The 21972-nt window shown below is 37.7% G+C and overlaps 1 long non-coding RNA gene across 3 annotated transcripts in view; it reads right to left on the minus strand.

Annotated features, from left to right (window-relative positions):
* Window positions 1-21972, minus strand: part of LOC149131216 (uncharacterized) — a 160464-nt gene that overhangs the window by 48858 nt on the left and 89634 nt on the right. The window contains exon 1 of one of the 3 annotated variants that reach the window (XR_016238233.1): window positions 526-744. The exons of the other annotated variants lie outside the window; for them this stretch is intronic. This is a non-coding gene — a long non-coding RNA (uncharacterized LOC149131216). Of the gene's footprint in view, window positions 1-525; window positions 745-21972 lie in introns of those variants that run through there. 3 annotated transcript variants of the gene reach the window in all.

Here is a 21972-nt window from a genome sequence, read left to right on the forward strand (position 1 = left end):
CTGAAGATTGTGACTTCGAAGTTTTGCTGGACGTGTGGTTTATTCAAATTGTTTAAATAAGGCTTATTCCTGGGAAAACTTCCAAGTTACAATACATGTCAATATCATTAACGTATGTATATATAGACGTGTGTGTGTTTGTGTGTCTATGCATATGTTTATATGTATGTGTGTTTGTATGTATATGTACGTATAAATGTGATTTTTGTGAGAAAAGCATCTGAACTGCCAAAAGTGATATGAAAGTTTAGTTTAATTTCAGTTTATTTTCTTTTTTTATTCCATTTGATGGAATCTCTTTTAAGTGACTGAAACCGGTAACATATTTTGGTAAAAATAAAACTTCTTTAACCCATAATAATCTTCTCAAAGCATTTTCATCTTTTCGCTTACCCCTTTGTAACCTCTTAACCTCTCCAATATCATATACCACACCTGGAATTGAAAATGCCAGCAAAAACTGGAGTATCATTTTTTATTAGAAACGTATAAATTCTGAAGGAATCATAGACACTTTATACAAACCTCATGTGTCCTATTCGAAAAAACTTTCAGAGAATGGAAGCAAGAACTACAATATCCCAACATATTTGTCAATAAGTACCAGACTTTAGATAGAGACGTCGATTTGGTGAATCCAAACCCATCAAGACGATACCCCACGATGGTCACAATCCAACGACTGAAAGAAAAAAGAATATAAGACACTACTACTGCTGCTGCTGCAACTACTACTACTGCTGCTACTGCTGCTACTGCTGCTACCACTGCTGCTGCTCTGCTGCTGCGGCTGCTACTGCTACTGCTGCTAGTACAACTACTAAATGAAAGTTGAGATCAATAGAGTTCGTAGGGTATAGTGTGAGTAAATATATAATGGGTGGGAAGCAAAGAAAGGGAAGAAAGACAGCAAGAGGGATAGAAAGAGAGAAAGGAAAGAGGGAAAGGGAGAAAGAAAGGAAGAAATGAAGGAAGGAATATAAAAGCGAGAGAAAGGAAAGACAAAGAAAAATGAATGACAGGAAAAGGGTGAGAAAGAAAGAAATAAAAAAAGAACAAAGAGAGAAAGAAAGAAGGAAGACAGAAAGAGAAGAAATCAGCAAGAAGGAATCAGAGAAAAAGTAAGAAATGAAAGAAATTAGAAAATATAAAGAAAAATAAAATAATTAAAGACACTTGAATGACAAAATGAAAGGAAGAAATGAATGACAGGAAAAGGGTGAGAAAGAAAGAAATAAAAAAAGAACAAAGAGAGAAAGAAAGAAGGAAGACAGAAAGAGAAGAAATCAGCAAGAAGGAATCAGAGAAAAAGTAAGAAATGAAAGAAATTAGAAAATATAAAGAAAAATAAAATAATTAAAGACACTTGAATGACAAAATGAAAGGAAGAAATGAATGACAGGAAAAGGGTGAGAAAGAAAGAAATAAAAAAAGAACAAAGAGAGAAAGAAAGAAGGAAGACAGAAAGAGAAGAAATCAGCAAGAAGGAATCAGAGAAAAAGTAAGAAATGAAAGAAATTAGAAAATATAAAGAAAAATAAAATAATTAAAGACACTTGAATGACAAAATGAAAGGAAGAAATGAAATAGAAGAAACTGGGTGATGTCCTTTCAAAATGGCGACTATTTCAATGTCATTGGGGAAATTAGAACAGGGTTTGTGAGTGTTTCGTATGGAAGTGTGAAAAGTAGACAAGGAAAGATAGGATATGTCAGAGGTTACAGAACTCCGAAAGACACTGTAAGTCAAACTTCGGTTTATCGAATACTAATAATTGCTAATTTCGGATTATCCAACCAAGTCAAAGACAAAGTCCAGCGAATGTTTAATTAGTCAGATATATTCAACTCGACCTTAATGTATTTCATAACAATCCCGGCTTTTGTTTAACAATGGTTTTAAAAGTGGATTTGAAATAACTGAACAAAACGTATGAACGTTACATGAAAGCGGCGTTACGAACAATACAATGGCGATTGCGTCGTCTTTAAGTTTACTGTTATCAAAAGCCCACATGTCGCTAGGTCGGACTGGAAGTTTGATCTTCGTTGATCCGTTCAAACAGTGTTCAAATAAGTTTAACAGATGCCTAATGATTTAAGCTTCCCTTGGTGACTGCATTCTAATTATAAACACGTTGGGAGGAGTGTGTTTATTACAAGCCATCGCGTTTGTTGCTGTAAACGTGTGACATGACAAAGTGAATATCAATGAAATACGAAACGGAAAAGCGATATTTTACAGGTTGCCTACCTGCCTGTCTGTATGTCTGTCTGTTTCTCTGTCTGTCTGTCTATCTATCTATCTATCTATCTATCTATCTATCTATCTATCTATATTTCTATTTATCTAATCTATCTATCTATCTACTTATCTATCTATCTCTTTGTCTTCTATAATCTATACTCCTTTATCTACCGAAAACTGTGATATTTGGCTGACAACTGATGAGAGACGGAGCATATCTGCGTCCGTTTAGTGTTCTTTTCTGTTTATCTATAACTTCCTTTGTCGTACTCCACTGCCACATTTTCATTGTGTGTGTGTATGTGTATGTGTGTGTTTATATATATATATATAATGGCTGTGTGTTCGGAAGTTTGCTTCCCAACCACATGGTTCGAGTTGAATTCCAACGCATGGGACCTTGGGTGTCTTCTACTATAGCGTCGAGTCAATCAAAGCCTTGTGAGTGGATTTGATAGACGAAAACTGAAAGAAACCCGTCATATATATACATATATGTGTGTGTATGTATGTGTGTCTTCGTTTCACTGCCCACCCCTCACCTCACATCGCTTGACACCGGTGCTGGTGTGTTTACTTTCCCGTAAGTTAACGGCTCGGCAAAAAATACCGAAGGTATACTCTTTTACTTGTTTCAGTCATTTGACTGCGGCCATGCTGGAGCACCGCCTTTAGTCGAGCAAATCGACCCCAGGACTTATTCTTTGTAAGCCTAGTACTTATTTTATCGGTCTCTTTTGCCGAACCGCTAAGTTACGGGGACGTAAACACACCAACATCGGTTGTCAAGCAATGCTAGGGGGACAAATGCAGACACACAAACACACACAAACACACACACACACATATACATACATATATACGACGGGCTTCTTTCAATTTCCGTCAACCAAATCCACTCACAAGGCTTTGGTCGGCCCGAGGCTATAGTAGAAGACACTTGTCCAAGATGCCACGCAGTGGGACTGAACCCGGAACCATGTGGTTGGTAAGCAAGCTACTTACCACAGAGCCACTCCTGCGCCTATATATATCTTTTTTGGTCCAGTCTATAATTCCAACTCCAGATCTGATTGAGGGTGCTGCTCTTGAATTTGCAACAATGTGTGCCACTTTGTCATTCCAAGTTCCACAGGCTATACATTTTTCTGACACATTCTTTCCATATATATATATTTTCTCAAGTTGTTTGTTTTTATCACTTGATCTTGGGCTGCTGCAATTAGGCTCTATGTTAGTTTTTTTTATTTGCCCCTTTTTTAACCAAGCCTAGGATTTTGTTCCACTGACGTCTTCAGTGATTCTCTAAAATTGGCCATGCAGCGGTTTCTCTTCGATCTGTCTCATCTGCTCTCTTTGTAGTTCATTCTTACCCTTTTCTCCTTTTACACGCTTTTCACCTGTTCTTTCTTAACTGTCTTTAGTATTCTTTCTGTGCTACGCTGCACATACGCTACTAGGTTTTTGTTTCCGTCTGTACACATTCTTCTGCTGCTATTAAGCTTCATCCACCCAGGTCTCTCCTCAAGTACAGCCGGTTATTATTATTATTATTATTATTATTATTATTATTATTATTATTATTATTATTATTATTATTATTCACTGCAGAATACATAAGACGTGTTTTCAAACGCTCCATGTTGGTGCAGCTTAAAACATTTATTTACATCACGTTGGTGCTTATTTGGATTATCTATTTTATTCCAAGTTGTCACTAGAAACACCAGGAACCTATTGCCGGTTTTTCTACGGTTGTTTAGCCCCCTCGAGGGCTATATTCGGCCCACCAAGTAGTTTGGTGGGCATTTAATTTAATTTAAACAAACACAACGCAACAAGATGGCGGAGCGCGTCTTAAAATAGCTGAGCAAAAAGAAAAAAATCCCTCGCACGAATCTGGTGAGAGGTGAAAATTTCCCTCCCCTTCCCTCCGTTACAGGCAATACAGGAGAAGGGGAGGAGAAAAACGAGACTATTACAAAACAAAGTCCACTTTGTAGTAACAGTAGTAGTAACAGTAACAGCAACAACCAACAGCAGTAGCCGGGACAACAGCAGCAGCCGCAACAGTGACAGCAGCAGTAGTAGTAGCGGTAGCAACAACAACAACGAAAGAGAGAGCAACTGCAGCGACAGTAGCGATAGCAACAACAGCAACAATGATTGCAAAAATGACAACAGCAACAACAAAACCAATGCCAACAACACAGACAAGAACAACAACAAAAACAACAACAACAACCGCAGCAGCAGCAACAACAACAACAACAAGAGCATTACCAACAACAAAAGCACATTCGCGGCAGCAGCAGCAAAAAAAGAAACGTTTTACCCTGGATCTCCAAAATAGGGACGAAATGCTAACGCAGACATGGAAACTGATAAAACAAGAATAAACATAGGCCAATCTAAGTGTTCCGCCAGAGGCAATTGAAGCAGTGGAGAGAAGAACAGTACTTTTCAGATGCATCTCAGCAGAGAAAAAAGAGCGGCTTTAATAGACGAAGTAGATATTGAGGTGACGCTGAGGTGCACCAGAGATGGCATCGAGTACAAAGCGAGGGGCAAACAATACGGCACCATTCATGTCAGAAGCCCTCGCTATGAAACATTACATGGCCCCTTGCAAAACCAGCAAAGTCATTATCTACCCATCCTACAGGGGGAACGTACAGCGCGTATCTGCATTTCTAGGATCCCCACCAGGACTTGATATTTGGTGGCTTCTGGGATGCGGAATTGTAGAGGGGACGGATACTGTCTCGATAGAGGTGACAAGAACTGCCAGGGACGGCTGGTCCGGACCTGACCTGGAGATACTGCTCCAGATCAGATCCTAAAACAAAAAACAATCCCGTACCACATCCGTCTCAAGAACGGGACGATGATACACATCATGTCTGAGGGCAAAGGACCGCATTGTTTCTCGTATGGAGAAACGACTCATTTGCGAGCTCACTGCCCCCAACTGGTACAAAGTGCAAGGAGTCATGGGCTTCCATTGCAGCCTACGCGGGGACGAAGACCACAAACAATACCAGCACACCACCAGCAACAACACCAAACACATTAACCACCCTAGGGGGAAACAAAGAAAGTTCTCCCCCCACCTCACACCAAATAAAAATACGCACATAAACAAGATTATAAGCAGACACAGACACACTTACAACAAGAGACTCCTCGTCTTCCACCAGTGAAGATGAAGGAAAAACAAAAGGCCCCCAAAAAACAAAAAGAGGAAGCACAAAAGAAAAACCCCGCAAAGCATAACAATACCAACAATAAAAGATACAGACCCCACCCACACAAACATCTCCCCCAAAACACTAACACCATCACTATCAGCAGAATCCCCCAAACGCAAAACAACCTAAACAACAACAAACACTCACACAAACATCTAAAACTGCCGACACCACATTCACAGCACACACAGAAAGAACAGAAACAATAATAGGAGCATCACGACTACAAGTCAAGCAAACAAATTAAACAACACCAACACAAAACAACCAACTTCGTACTCATCAGAAGGGACAACGAGGAACGGATGGCACTCATATATATACTCATACCCATTTATATTTTCTCTGCCTTTAACTCTCCTTCCCCGAATATCTCAACCGTAACCCTTTCTCCTTCACCTGTTCAACGGTCCATACACATTATCACTATACGTCACTATGTTTGCCGCCATTCTTTTCTACTCCCGACACCACCACAAACACAATACACCAATACTACACTACGCCACTACCACAACAGTACTACAACGACACACAGACACTACATACCACGTCTACTGCTACACACCACGACTACACACCGTGAGTTCCACAATGCACCAACCACTACCACTATCACCATCGCCTCCACCAACACCACTGCCATCAACACCAACCACGCCATCACCTCAGCTTAGAATCACTTGGAAAATTTAGGTCTTGTTGTTGTTGTTTGTTGATGTTGTTTGTTGTTGTCTCGTAACATCCTGAGAATTGATGCGGTTGAATGCAATGTGTAATGGGTTTGTTGCTACTGTAAATAGTTGCTGTGGATGTTGTTGTTGTTGTTGTTGGTGGTGGTGGTGATGGTGGCGTTGTTGTTGTTGTTGCTGCTGCTGTTGTTGTTGTTGCTGGTGGTGGTGATGGTGATGGTGGTGGTGATGATGGTGGCGTTGTTGTTGTTGTTGTTATTGCTGTTATGGTGATGTTAGTGGTGGCGGCGGCCACGATGACGATAATGACGACGACGATTGACGACGACGATGATGATGATCATGCGTGATGGTGACGATGATGATGATGGTAGTGCTGGTGATGAGGATGAGAACGTTGATGATGACAACGATGATGATGCTGGTGATGATAATGATCATAACGTAGATGATGGTGATGGTGGTGATGAAGAAGATGAAGATGAAGTGGAAGATGAACTTCAAAGTAATGAAGAGGCCAACGATGGTAATGGCGGTGGTGATGATGACGGGGATTATGATGATGAAGATTTCGGTTACGACGTTGAAGATGTTGCTGATGATGATGATGATACCGATCATGCACACTGCACCATTGCAGCTTAATCCGATTAAAGTTATTCGAAAAATTGACCGATTTGTTCGTTGGCAAACAATTGTTCACTGTTGTGAGAAAATATCATCATCATCATCACCACTACTACTACTACCACCACCATTACCATCATTATCATCATCATCGTCACCACCACCATCATCATCATTAGCATCAACATCATAAATACCATCATCTTCATCACCGCTGTAGTTTTCTTTCTCATTCATCATTATCGCCGTCAACAACCTTAATAACATCACCACTACCACCTACCTCCACCACCACCACCTCCTCCTCTTCCTCCTCCTCCTCCTTCCCCCGTCCTCCTTTCCACTCCTCCTTCCCCTCCTCCTCCTTCCCCTCCTCATCCTTCCCCTCTTCATCCTCCTCTTCTCATCCCCTCCTCCCTTTTCCCACATCATCATCATCATCACCCATTATATCCATTTTTTACCCTTCTTTTTCTTCCTCTTCTTCCTTGTATTTACTACTACTACTACTACCACTACTACTACTACCACTACCACTACCACTACCACTACTACTAATTTACATTATTGTTATTATTTTCGCCGAGGTCGATTTGTCCTTTCATCCTTTCGGGGTCGATGAAATAACTATCAGCTGAGCACTGGGATCGATATAATCGATTATCCTCCACCCCAAAAATTGCTGGTCATGTGCCTATGGTACAAAATTATTATTATTATTATTATTATTATTATTATTATTATTATTATTATTATTATTATTATTATTATTATTATTATTATTTTAACACAGTTTTTGTCGAAACTTCTGGAGTCTTGCATTCGCAACGGGCATGTTGCCTGCAGCCTACGTAGCAGGCTATTTCTTCTCTTCAACTATTGAATTCTTTCCTGGTGATTCCGGCCGCGCCGAGTAAGCAAACTTTTCCAAACACTCCTGCTCTGCCCATTCTATTCCCATTGCCTTTATATTCCTCTTTTCACTCTGTCCCCAACACTCTAACAATAATCGACATTATCTTCACCAGTCAGGTTATCCTCGTATTTAAAAGGATTGTATACGTCTATTCTTTTGTCTTCTTAATATTTCGTGAGTCAGATGGGCATCATCATCATCATCATCATCATCATCATCATCATCATCATCATCATCATCATTATTAAGGTGGTGAGCTGGCAGAATCGTTAGTATGCTGGACGAAATGCTTAGCGGTATTTTGCCCATCACTACGTTCCCAGTTCAAGATCTGTCGAGGTCGACTTTACCTTTCATCCTTTCAGGATCGATAAATTAAGTACCAGTGAAACACTCGGGTCGATGTAGTCTAGTAGTCTCCTTCCCCAAATTTCAGGGCTTGTGCCTATAATAGAAAGGATTATTATTATTATTAATGTTATTATTCCTTCGTAACACAGTGTAGGTAAAAATGCACCGTAGTCTTTAGTCATCTGTCAAGTCACAACAAAGACATCAGACAGATAATACTTTCCATAAGATGTGCGCTGTGCCTAGTAAGGCTGCTTTTTGCAAGACAAATCTTCCATGAGATTTCCAGTTGCCTTAAGAAGTCTTGAAGTTTCAATGGGATTGGACCCAATGCTCCCATCACCACTGGTATCACTTTTACAGTATCCCTTTTGCATTCCATAGTCTTGCCACTTCCACTTTAAATTCGGAGTACTTGGTGATTTGTTCAACCTCTTTACTCACAAAATTCATGTCATTTGGTATGGCTACATCAATGATCTGACAGTATTTGTCTCTCTTATTCAATATGACAATATCCAGCCGACGGTGTTCGACAACACGATGCGTCTGAAAATCATAGTCCCAGAGTATCATTACTTTTCCATCCTCCTGCATAACTTTACTTGGTACATGCTCATACCAGTTCTCTGTTACTTCATATTGGTATTTACTGCATAAGAGCCAATGAAGATACACACACATTTTATCGTGGCGGCGCTTGTATTCTTTTTCTGCAAGTCTCTCACATCCACTTACCAAGTGGGTCACAGAGTCTACATTTCTGGGTGTCAGAAGTTTTATAGATGTTATACTTCACTGAATTGGTAGCGAGAGCCTGGTCTTGTGCAGCAATGATCAGGCTTTCGGTGGTACGCTTCAAATCACCTCGCTCAAGTCATGCCCACGATTCTGTATTATCCTTAACGTCCTGTGTATTCCTTTCAAACTGTCCATGCATTCTCATTTTAAGGAGGTCTACTTTTCTCTTTTCCTCAGCTCTTTGGTTAAATTCTTCCTTGCCCATCATTTCAACTGCATTTACACCCATATCTTTCGCGGCATATTGCAGCAGGTCTTCATTACTATTTGCCAAATATTCGGCAAGCGTTCTCCTTTCACCCCTTATACAATGGTCTATACTAATTACTCCTCTACCACCATTCTTCTTTTCATACAGTGTCTGTTTACGTTTGCTTTAGGGTGTCGCGCCCTATGCAGAGTCATCAACTTTCTCATCCTTCTTTCCAGTGTTGATATTTCCTCCTTAGTCTATTTAAGGATGGACGCACTATATCTGACCACCACAACTGCCCAGATATTTATTGCGGTAATCAAATTTTTGGCATTCAGGTTGGATTTCAACACCACCGTTACCTTTTTTAATACACCTCACTGACCTTGACTTTCATTTATTATTATTATTATTATTATTATTATTATTATTATTATTATTATTATTGCTATTATTAGTATTATTATCATCATCATTATTCAGTGATCATGTTTTTATCACGTGCTATCACTGGACTAGCGAGCGCAACTCCGCGTGCCTTGGCTATGTGCTCTGGTTTATTTTGGTGTTGTTATTTTCACTATATTGAAAGTGTTTTATGCAGGATGAGTGCAGTGCCTAGTAATGCTATTTTCTGTATGTCATATACATTCGTAATTATGGTGCTTCAATTATGTATCTGTCTGTATGTCTTTTGGTCATACCTTATGCACCTTATATCATAGGAATTGATTCTGTTTTTAGGCTCCACATTCAGGTTATCACTAATTCCAGATCTTTGTATTTTGGAAGTTTCTCCATTTCTTGTAGAGATACCTTGTCATCTGTTTGTATTGATAAATCGATTAGACGGCATTTTTTTCTTGGTGATCTCTGACAACTATATCCGATATATTAGCCTTGATTTCTCTACCTGTATATATTGACATATCCCAGAGCATGATTGCTTTGTCATTTTTTGAGATCTTTTTGGTGGGTATGCCTATACCATCGTTTTTCTGTTGTCATCCTATACTGTTGGTATAGCTTCCAGTGTATATAGGTCCCAACTCTGTCATGTCTGGATATATTCCTTCTAAGCCAGGTCTGGGCAGCCAAAGACAATATCACTTGTTTCTTTTCTATCTATCATCATCATCATCATCATCATCATCATCATCATCAGTAGTAGTAGTAGTAGTAGCAGTAGTAGTAGTCTTACATGCGTAATGGGATTGCCACCGGCAGCCTACGGTATCATACTATCCGTTCTTTTCCGATATCTAATGCTTTCCTGATTATTCTAGCTGTGCAAAGGAGGAAAACCTTTTGTAACAATTCTACTGGGCACTCTATTCCAGTTTCCTTGATATTCCCCTTGATGCTTTCTGATATTGTTCCCAACGACCCCCAAAAAATTGGTACTATCTTCACCCATTTCATTTTCCATAGCCGGACTATTTCGTACTTAAGAGGCTTGTATCTATCTTTTCGCCTTCCTTCTTGGCTATTCGTGGGTCAAACGCGCATTCATATATATATAGCATATGTGGTGCACCTTATCGACTACCAGTAGGTCTGGTCTGTTATGCTCTAGCACCTCATCTGTTTGAATTGGGAAAGCCAGACGATTTTGCTAGTCTCCGACTCCGCCACTCTCTGCGGTTTGTACTCATATCACGTCTTGTCTTTCTCTATCCCCCGCTTTCCACACAGTTTCCAATGGAGCACTTTTGCTAGCTGGTCATGTCGCCACACCTTGTAGCAGATTTGGGCAATTCTAGGGCAATTCGTTCGTGATTTGGGCAATGGTTTCACCTACTCTATTGCACTATCTCATTCCTAAGGTTGACCCTCCAGTGCGTGACCAAACCCTGGTCTTATTCATATATACACAACAGATTAGACTGTTGGAAAAGAAAATTTCCTAACATCGGGCTACAACAAGTAACCTTAGATACCAAGAACCCTCCAAAGTATCCTAGCTGTCCCTAATAACACTGTTTTCTGCAGCTGTACTAAACTACCTATTTCCTCTACCCATCTCTTCAAATCTTTAGGGATAGTTCCCAATGCACCTATAACTACTGGGATACATTTTACCCGCACTTTCCATAGTCTCTGTAATTCAATAGCTAGGTCCTGGTACTTTGCTATTTTTTCTATACCTTTCATATTGATTTTTTCATCATTTGAGACTGTAAGGTCAATTATCTGGTACTTTCTATTCTCTTTATCTGATGCCGCTAAATCAGGCCCTCTAGCTTTTATTACTCTATCAGCCCTAATGTTAAAGTCCCGTACTTTACTAGGTTTATGTTCATACCATTTATCAGTATGTTCAAATCCTAGCTTTCTACATAACTCCCAGTAGATTAGTCTCCCTAGGCTGTCATGTCTTTTCTTGTATTATTTCTTTCCCAGCATGTTACATTCACTTACTATATGAGTAACGCTTTCCTCTTTTGATTTGCATAGCCTACATTTGAAATCTACTTGGCTTTTGTCTATCTAGGTTTTTATTCAATCAGTCCTTAATGTTTGATCCTGTGCTGCTGCTAACAAACTTTCTGTCTCCCTTTTCAACTTTCCTTTCTGCAACCATAACCAATATTATTATTATTATTTATTATTATTATTATTATTATTGTTATTATTTCATATATGTACAACAGACTCATCTGTTGGAAAAGAGAATTTCCTAATACCAGGCTACAACAAGTAACCTTAGATGCCAAGAACCGTCCTAAGTATCTCAGCTGTCCCTAATACCACTGCTTTCTGGAGAGGTACTAAACTAGATTTTATGCCTGTTTCCTCTATCCATCTCTTCAAATCTTTAGGGATAGTTCTTAATGCACATGGGATACATTTTATCCGCACTTTCGATAGTCGCTGTAACTCAATGACTAGGTCCTGGTACTTTGCTATTTTCTCTATACCTCTCATATTGCTTTTTCATCATCTGGGACTGTAAAGTCAACTTATCTGGCACTTTCTTTTCTTTGTGTCTACTACTACTAAATCAGGCCTTCTAACTTCAATTATTCTCTCAATCTGAATGTTAAAGTCCCACAACATCTTATATTTCTTACTTTATAGTACTTTACTAGGTTCATGTTCAGAGCATTTCTCATATGTTGTCAAATCCGAGCTTTCTACATAATTCCCAGTGGACTACTCTCCCAAGGTTATGTCTTTTCCTGTATTCTTTCCGTCAGCATGCTACATTCACTTACTATATGAGTAACACTTTTCCCTTTTGATTTACATAACCTACATTGGGAATCTACTTGACTATTTTGGCTTTTATCCAATTAGTCCTCAATGCTTGATCTTGTGCTGTACTAACAAACGTTTTGTCTCTTTTTTCAATCTTCTTTTCTGCAACCATAACCATATCTTACTATTACTATTTTCCGCAACTATCTTTGGGAATCTACTATGCAAAGCCTTCTCCTACTAGTCAGATAATCTTTCTTCCTATTTCTGTTTTTTTAACTTCATTTGTCTTTTTGGTTTCTCTATGTTCTACTGTGATTCTAGCAGCTCTTAATAAAACTTCTCCACTATTACCCGCACAGGAGACTATATCTACTCTAGCTGATTCCACGCTGTCTTCTACTGTTATTGACCCTCTATTACTTTCTTTTCTACTCTTGCTACTCCTGCTCTTGGGTGAAGTCCTCCATTCATTTTGAATTCCTTCCTAGTTCTTCTGTCTAGCTTTGTTAATTCAGATTTTTCTAATCTGCAGAAGCTGCTGAATATCTAAGTAACAACACTATCCAAATATTTGTGTCCTTCATTTAGTTTTGATTCCATTAGCTTCCCCCAACTTTCTGATGTACTTCTCAATTTTCGTTTTCATTTCTATAGTTAGTTCTTTGTTAGATTCTAATACTCCTCGATATTTGTAACTCTCTCCTTCTTTCAGTGATTTTAATGTCTGGCTATCTGGCTATCTGGCTATCTGGCTATCTGGTAATTGGATGCACTGCTGACTACCCATCTCTTTTTCATGACTAATATTGCACACTTATCTATGCCAAATTCCATGCCTATATCTTTGTTTACAGTCTTACAGTCTTACAGTCTGTATTAAGGAATCTATCTCCTTTTTATTCTTACTAAAAAGTTTCAGATCACCCATGTAGAGCATATGGTTTAGCATTTAGTATTTCTGAACTGATACCCTGCCTTTGCCTTCCTGATGGGAGCAGGGGGTTAAACATAAGACATATACTAAAAGGGATAACGGGTCTCTTTGGAAAATTCCTCTCTTGATATTAACTTTACCTAGGGCTGTTTCACCTGGGTAGAGATTTAGTTTTCATATATTCATGCTAAACCTGATTAGTTCTCTTATATTGTCTGCAATAATGAATATACGCCAACATTCACTTATCCATGAGTGTGGGATCATGTCATAGGCTTTCTTATAATCTGTTCATGTTTTTGTAAAATTTTTCTGTCTAGATTTTACTTCATTTAGAACTGCTTTGTCTATGTTTAATAGATCATGCGTTCCTCTAGCTTTCTTCCTGCAACCTTTCTGTTCTTCTAACAACATTTCTTGCTGTCAAGGTTCTCATAAATGCTTTCTAAAAGCGTTCCTGTTAACAGCTTCCACACTAATGGTAAGCAAGTGATTGGTCTATAATTGCTTGCTGTATTACCCTTGATTTTGCCTTCCATAAGGAGTACTGTTCTTCCTCTAGTCATCCAATCTGGTATTACTCCTCCATTCACGCAATCCTGATGTTGTTCCATCAGTCACCTGTGTAAGCTACTAAATTTCTTCAACCAGTAACCTTGAACTACATCTAGTCCCGGGCCCTTCCAATTCGGTACTTTTCCCAGCACTTTATTCATTAATGCACTAGTTAGAGTGTCATGCGATTAGTCTTAGAGTGTCATGTGATTAGTCTCCCTCTCATCACTGCTATCACATGAATGCATTATGCAATAGGCCGACTTCGTCGATGAGGTCAATTCGCCTCCTCTTTGGCCGGGGAGACTGGCAGATTTCCTTTGTCTGATGCTATGGTGGAAGAGGTTGTGTGGGAGATGAAATTGATAAGAAACGAACACACTCTTTCGTTTTCGGCCAAGCCTTCATCGACTTTTTAAAGTTCCATTTAAAAAGAAAGGTGAGGATGAGAGGGAGTAGCCGCTGCCTCTACTCTACAAAATAAATTAACAAAAAAAAAATGGATGAATGTCACGAGGATGGACCGAATGAGTAGGCGTACACTAAGCTTGCACACTAGGCGTACTCTAAGGTTGCACCTAAGCTGGAGAGAAAATATGGGAGATTTATGGGACAGCTTTATGTTACCCGTTGGTTCGATAATGAGTCGTTCAGGATCGGTGGGTTTCTTTTGTTACTCCTGAGTGGTACTAATCCTATTGAATAATTTTGTACTTAGCCGCCATTCACAGCCTTATAACAAAGGAATTATTTTTATTGAAACAATATATGTGCGGCATTATTTATATAATTTCCGCTTGACTGAACTTTAGGTACATCAGTATATGTTCCACGTGGTGTTTTTATAAGAATATTTTCATGCTTATTGGTCTGTAATGAAAGATTTGGTGTTCGTAGCTGAAGAAATGAAATGATTCTGAAACGCATATATACGATCCGGTGTCGTCTTTCATACACAATCTTGTGTTTTCATGTACGTATAAGAGGAGAATTTTCTGCTGGGTCTCTCTGTGCAATTGAAGGTCTCCTCAAGTCCTACCGTACACGAGTGTGTTGAATATGACTTTACACGAATATATTTCATTCAACTCTACTTCATGAGACACGTTGTACATACATACATACGTACATACATTCATACATTTATACATACATACATGTATATATATATATATATATATATATATATATATATATATATAGTTGTATAAATATGAATATCTCCATATCTGCATCAACTATAAATCTTTTTAGCTACATATACATACATACATACATACATATATATATATATATATATATATATATATATATATATATATATATATATATATATATATATATATATATATATATACATGGTGGCCCAAAAGTAAGTTTACAGGTATTCAACTATGTCTTTCGCATTCATATATTAACAGTTTAGATCTTAATTATAAAAAAGACTATGGAACCATTATCCTATGCTAATTTAGTTAATTTTGTCAAGCTCAGTTTGTAAGATAGAAATTTAAATGTAATAAAATGTTTTAAAAGAAATTTAAAGAGCCTACGTGATAACTGTAAACCTAATTTGGGACACCCTGTATGAGTATATATATATATATATACATACAAACATACACACACACAAACACACACACACACACACATATACTCTTTACTCTTTTACTTGTTTCAGTCATTTGACTGTGGTCATGCTGGAGCACCGCCTTTAGTCGAGCAAATCGACCCCAACAGCATCGGTTGTCAAGCGATGTTGGGGGGGGGACAAACACAGACACACAAACATATACACACACATACATATATATATATATATATATATATATATATATATATATATATATATATATATACGACAGGCTTCTTTCAGTCTCCGTCTACAAAACCCACTCACAAGGCTTTGATCGGTCCGAGGCTATAGTAGAAAACACTTGCCCAAGGTACCACGCAGTGGGACTGAACCCGGAACCATGTGGTTCATAAGCAAGCTACTTACCACACAGCCACTCCTACGCCTATATATATATATATATATATATATATATATATATATACATACATATATATATATATATATATATATATATATATATATATATATATATATATATATATATATATATATATATATATATATATATATATATATATATATATATATATATATATATATATATATTGAAGAAACTGGTAGTTCTCCAAGAATACAGATATTTGATTATGCCACTGTTCGCTTGCATAATGAAATCTAGTTGTGTTTCCTCAGGCGATGTACATATGATGTCTCCGTTGGACAAACGCGCTCTCACAACTCGCACCATGGGTATTTCAGCCGCAACTAAATTCAAACCACTACAAACGGAGGAGATGGCTTGGAAGTCGGCGATTTTAAACTAACGGAGATAACACTTGTATATCGAGGGAACACAACTAGATCTCATTATACAAACAAACAGTTGTATAATCAAATATCTGTATTCTTGGAGAACTACATTACTTCGAAAGAATTGTAGCGAACAAGAAACAAATGTCCAACCGTACTCCCTCTTCCTGACTCCAGTTTCTTCAATTTTATATTCACACACGGCGAATGCCCAAATTTAAGCATGGAAGTATATAATAATACTACCAATAGAAGGTGGACGAGCTCTATACAGTACTCTATACAGTACTCTAACGCATTCCTAACAGAATACAACATGGCTGTGTGTGTGTGTGTGTGTGTGTGTGTGTGTGTGTGTGTGTGTGTGTGTGTGTGTGTGTGTGTGTGTGTGTGTGCGCACGCGCTCGTGGATGCATGTATATACATATATATATTTGTTATTTCAAGTTATATACGTCTAGAAACAATTTACCGAAACTTCGATGTCACTGTCAAAGTTTCCGTGTAAAAGTTTTATATATACACTTATGCAATGTAATCTTTTAAGTAACCTTCATTGATGCATCTGTAAGTTATAGCATTTTAAGAAAAAATATTACTGAAAGTGAATACTTCGTTGGGAACCCCAAATCGAAGCTGCGACAGGTACATGCGGCTCGCAAGTCAACGGTGGATCACCCGTCAATGTGGAACGTCGACTAAAATCTATAGATATATACTGTAGTATACTAAAGCATTGATAGAAAACTGTGTTAAGGAACCAGATTCATATGTGTAATCATGCATATATACGTAGGTGTGTATATATATATATATATATATATATATATATATATATATATATATATATATATATATATATATATATATACAGAGGGAGAGAAAGACAGAAAGAAAGAGAAAGACAGAAAGAAAGAGAAAGAGAGACACACACTAACATGTATGTATGTATGTATGTATGTATGTATGTATGTATGTATGTATGTAGTGCCAGTCGATAGTATTTCACTGTATATTACAATGTATTAAAACAATTTACTTTAGCACGACTCGTATTTCTCAGCAGATGAACTGTAATGCGGTTTTATTGCACCAATTTACTGAGTACTTGTAAATACATACATACATACCTACACACACACACACACACACACACACACACATATATATATATATATATATATGTGTGTGTGTGTGTTTGTGTGTGTGTGTGGATATGTATATCATATGATATTTATGTACATTTAATGTACATATATGTATATGCGTGTGTGTGCGTGTGTTTTTGTGAGTGTGTGGAGAGTGTCTGATATATATATATATATATATATATATATATATATATATATATATATATATATATATGTATGTATGTATGTATATTACCATATATTCGAACAGAGATGAATCTATAATTTTAGCGCCTCAAGAAACTGTTATTGCAAAAGGATCTTAGCAACTCATATCGCATTAAGACGTTCTCAATTGGAAACCGATAATATACACTCGTTTACGCACACATACATTCACATATATACAATATCATGTATGTAGATATATATATCTATATATACACAGTTTATCGTCTGCCCCCTTCATATAAATCTACTTATTTTGCAGTGTGTCTATAAATCTAGACTGTGCTTTCGTTGCATGTCCATGTGTTGTTTATATATGTAGGAATTTTATTTCTATGTACACAGACATGATAGAAGTAAATAGACACCCCATAAAACATCGTTTTATGTCTATTCTAACTTGTAAAGTTTTATATTTTTTATTAATTGATATTTTTGTATTTCAGGTTCTATATGTGACTGTTTAATCATGCCATGTATAAAAGAAGCCTTGGAACTGTCTGAATTTCAAAGGGGCCGTATTGTGGGTCATTCTGAAGGTGGGCATAATCAGCGTAACATCTCATAAAATCTCAGGATCCCGCTTTCTACAGTTAATAGAGTGACTGAGCACTTCACCAGAGAGGGGAAGATGTCCACATCAACTCGCCCAAATCGACCAGTGCGGAGGACAATCCTCGTTACAAGGCCTCTGACATAGCAGAACAAGTTGATGTCAAACCCAAAATAGCTGTCAGGTATCTCCACAAACTTCGTTACTATGGCAGAGCAGCAAGAAGGAAACCACTTCTTCGACAAGCCAACGTCAAACGGAGAAAAGATTGGGCCAGTGAGATGGTGGAGACGCCACTAGCATTTTGGGACATTGTACAGAGTTGCTGTATTTCCTGATGGTGGTCGAGTGTGGGTCTGGAGACTGTCGTCCAGAATTTGATGTAAAAATATTGCAGCCAACCATGAAACACGACAGCTATTCTGTAATGGTGTGGGGTGCAATTTGGAGCAATGCTTGATCAGAACTGGAGGAATGTGAGGGAAACATAAACTCAGATAAATGTGTGTCCATATTGCAGAAAGGACTCCTTCCAATCTACTCTAGTGATGTAATGATTAAAGAAAACTATTTATGGAAGATGGGGCTTTTCTATATTTGAGGGATAAGGAATCATGTACATTATTTACATTATTTACGTTTGACGGATATTTGTCCTCATTTTGTTTATTCTCCAGCCTTCATCACGTGTCCTAGGGGAATTTTTCCGATGTTGTTGTTGTTGTTGTTGTTGTTATTATTATTATTATTATTATTATTATTATTAATATTATTCAGGTCACTACCTGGAATCGAACTCTTAACCACTACGCCATATGCCTGTGGGCAATTATGGAGTGAATTTTAAGGATCATAAATCTAATATTTTCCTATCCTTCCTTAATACCGGTTCTCATATGCTACTCGTATCTGGACCTGTTTTTGCCAAACGACCTGTACAAATGATTTGTTTATAGTGTTCAAATGCATGTGGTGTACATTAGCACATGCCATCGGTGTTGCCTGAAGAGGTGCACTGTGTACTACGTGTCAGGTATCGAAGTGATCGCAGATCAGCGTGAGATAAAGTGTTTTGCTCAAAATCACAACGCACCACACAGCGTAGGAATTGAAATCACGATTGCTAGAACAACACCCAAACCACTAGATCTGGTGCCATCTCTCACTCCTTCTCTCTCTCTCACGCACAAACACATACACGCGGATATATATATATATATATATATATATATATATATATATATATATGCCTTTATACATCATACACGTAGCACACTCATAAGCTGAGATACAGCATTTATATTCACGAGTTGCAATTCTGTGTTCGTTCGGTACAGCACTTTGATTACATACTTTCATGTGCTTCGAGAGTCGAGATTGGCTGGAAAATTCCTGATCACATGGATTGTATAAAGGCTTAAATGCTACAAAATGGTTGCATTCAGCTTAAGGTTTTTCAGAGTGTTTGCGTAGTTGACTTTCGAGGCCGGTTCTGAACTCATCTGAATTTATCACATCTGCGCGCGCACACATACGCACACACGCACACACACACACACACACGCACACACACACACAGACACACACACACACACACACACACACACACACACACACACAAACGCAAGCAATTTTCAAAATAAAACGAAATTAGGATGAAACCAACAAACCAAAAATCAAACTAGATTATGCAACGGCCCCTCCCCTACTTCTCATCCCGTCTTATCACGATCCCCGCCCCATCTTTCCCTCTGGCCCCTAATCAAACCTTTCCCTCGAAATTTCTCCGAATTAAAGTTTCAGTAAAATAAAAAATATATCGATTTTATTGGTCAATCAGTTATCGATATTGTTAATCTGTTCCGTTTATTGAATTCAGGGATTTTTTTTTATCGAAAAATTTCCTTTATTCTTTTTTTAATCGATGGAAATCTCACCCAAACACCCTTTTATAACGGAGACTCACGTGCACACATATATTTATACACACACATATATACCCATACATACACATACACGCATAAACAGAGACACAGATTGCACAAAAATACGGACAAATACATACGTACATACATACATACGCACACACAAACACACACACACACACACACACACACACACATATATATATATATATATATAAGCGCAGGCGTAGCAGGGTAGTAAGAAACTTGCTTCCTAACAACATGCTTCCGGATTCAGTTCTGCTGCGTGGCACATTGAGCAAGTGGCTTCTACGATAGCCTCGGGCCAACCAAAGCCTTGTTAGTGGATTTGATAGAAGGAAACGGAAAGAAGCCTGTCGTATATATAATCCTGCACCATCGCTTGACAACTGATCTTGGTGTGTTTACCTCCCCTTAACTTAGCAGTTCGGCAAAACGTTCCGATAGAATAAGTACCAGGCTTACAAAGAAGAATAAGTCCAGAGGTCGATTTCTTCGTCTAAAAGGCGGTACTCCAGCATGGCCACAGTCAAAATGAATGAAACAAGTAAAAGAATGAAAAAAAAGGAGTGGCTGTGTGATCAGTAGCTTGCTTACCACCCACATGGTTCTGGATTAAGTCTCACTGCGTGGCACCTTGGGATAGTATCTTCTTCTATAGCCTCGAGTCGACCAAAGCCTTGTGAATGAATCTGGCTGACGGAAACTGAAAGAAGCCTCTAATATATATATATATATATATATATATATATATATATATATATATATATATGTTACCCATAAACCAATAATAATATGAACAAAATATAATACAATACATAGATAAACAAATGGAATTAAATACTACATACGTTAACAAAATTTAATTAAACACAAATAAAAAAAAACAGTAGATAAAAAACACACACACACACACATGAACAAATAAATAAATAAGAACAAATACAAACGAACACGTATTAACAGAGAATATAGGTGATACAGACACTCCCCATACACACATGCACTTACAAAAGACACAGACACATTGAAAGACACGCATGCGTAGACACATACAATAGGAATACAAAATGGCTGATATTTAGCAAGGTGAGACACACATAAGAAGGAAGGAAACAAAGGACCACTGATGAAGTCACAGAAGTGTGACGAAAGAACTCTGGCCGAAATAAGATTAAGATTAATGTAATATAAAGCTGAAGCAAATTAACACCAAATATACGGTGCGTGTGTTTTTATTGGCTAAACTGGCAATATGACCATCCCCAAGTACAACAATATATATATATATATATATATATATATATATATATATATATATATATATATATATATATATATATATATATATATATATATATATAAGTGTGTGTGTGTGTGTGTGTGTCCTCCCCCAAGATCACTTGACAACCGATGTTGGTGTGTTTACGTCCCTGTAACATAGCGGTTCGGTACAAGAGACCGATAGAATAAGTACTAGGCTTACAAAGAATAAATCCTGGGGTCGATTTGTTCGACTGAAGGCCGTGTTCCAGCATGGCCGCAGTCAAATGATTGAAACAAGGAAAAAAGTAAAGGAATATATATATACACATATATATATATATAATCATAAATATACAGGGATTAGCATTGAGTTGCTTCTCCAACATACTGAAAATTTAGAAATAGCAGTCAAAGAACTACTGCTTCTAAGCTACAAATTTTTCTCTAAACGGATGGCGATATTTATGGCACACATAGAACAAAAAACCAGAGGGAAAAGCAAAAACAAACCCGCCTTTAGTTAATTGGATACGAACGTTTCGCGGTTAAGAGAATGAAATTACTCTATTCCGCATCTTCAGCCCAATATTCGGATAAATTTGAAAGTGTCTCTAAAAGATTCACGGTAATTTCTGGCCATGCGACACCAAAAACCAACGAGAAGAAAAGGCACTTACGAATTCATCGG

Source organism: Octopus bimaculoides, chromosome 24 (genome assembly GCF_046866305.1).
Source record: "Octopus bimaculoides isolate indiv1 chromosome 24, ASM4686630v1, whole genome shotgun sequence".
In the NCBI taxonomy this organism is placed as follows: domain Eukaryota; kingdom Metazoa; phylum Mollusca; class Cephalopoda; order Octopoda; family Octopodidae; genus Octopus; species Octopus bimaculoides.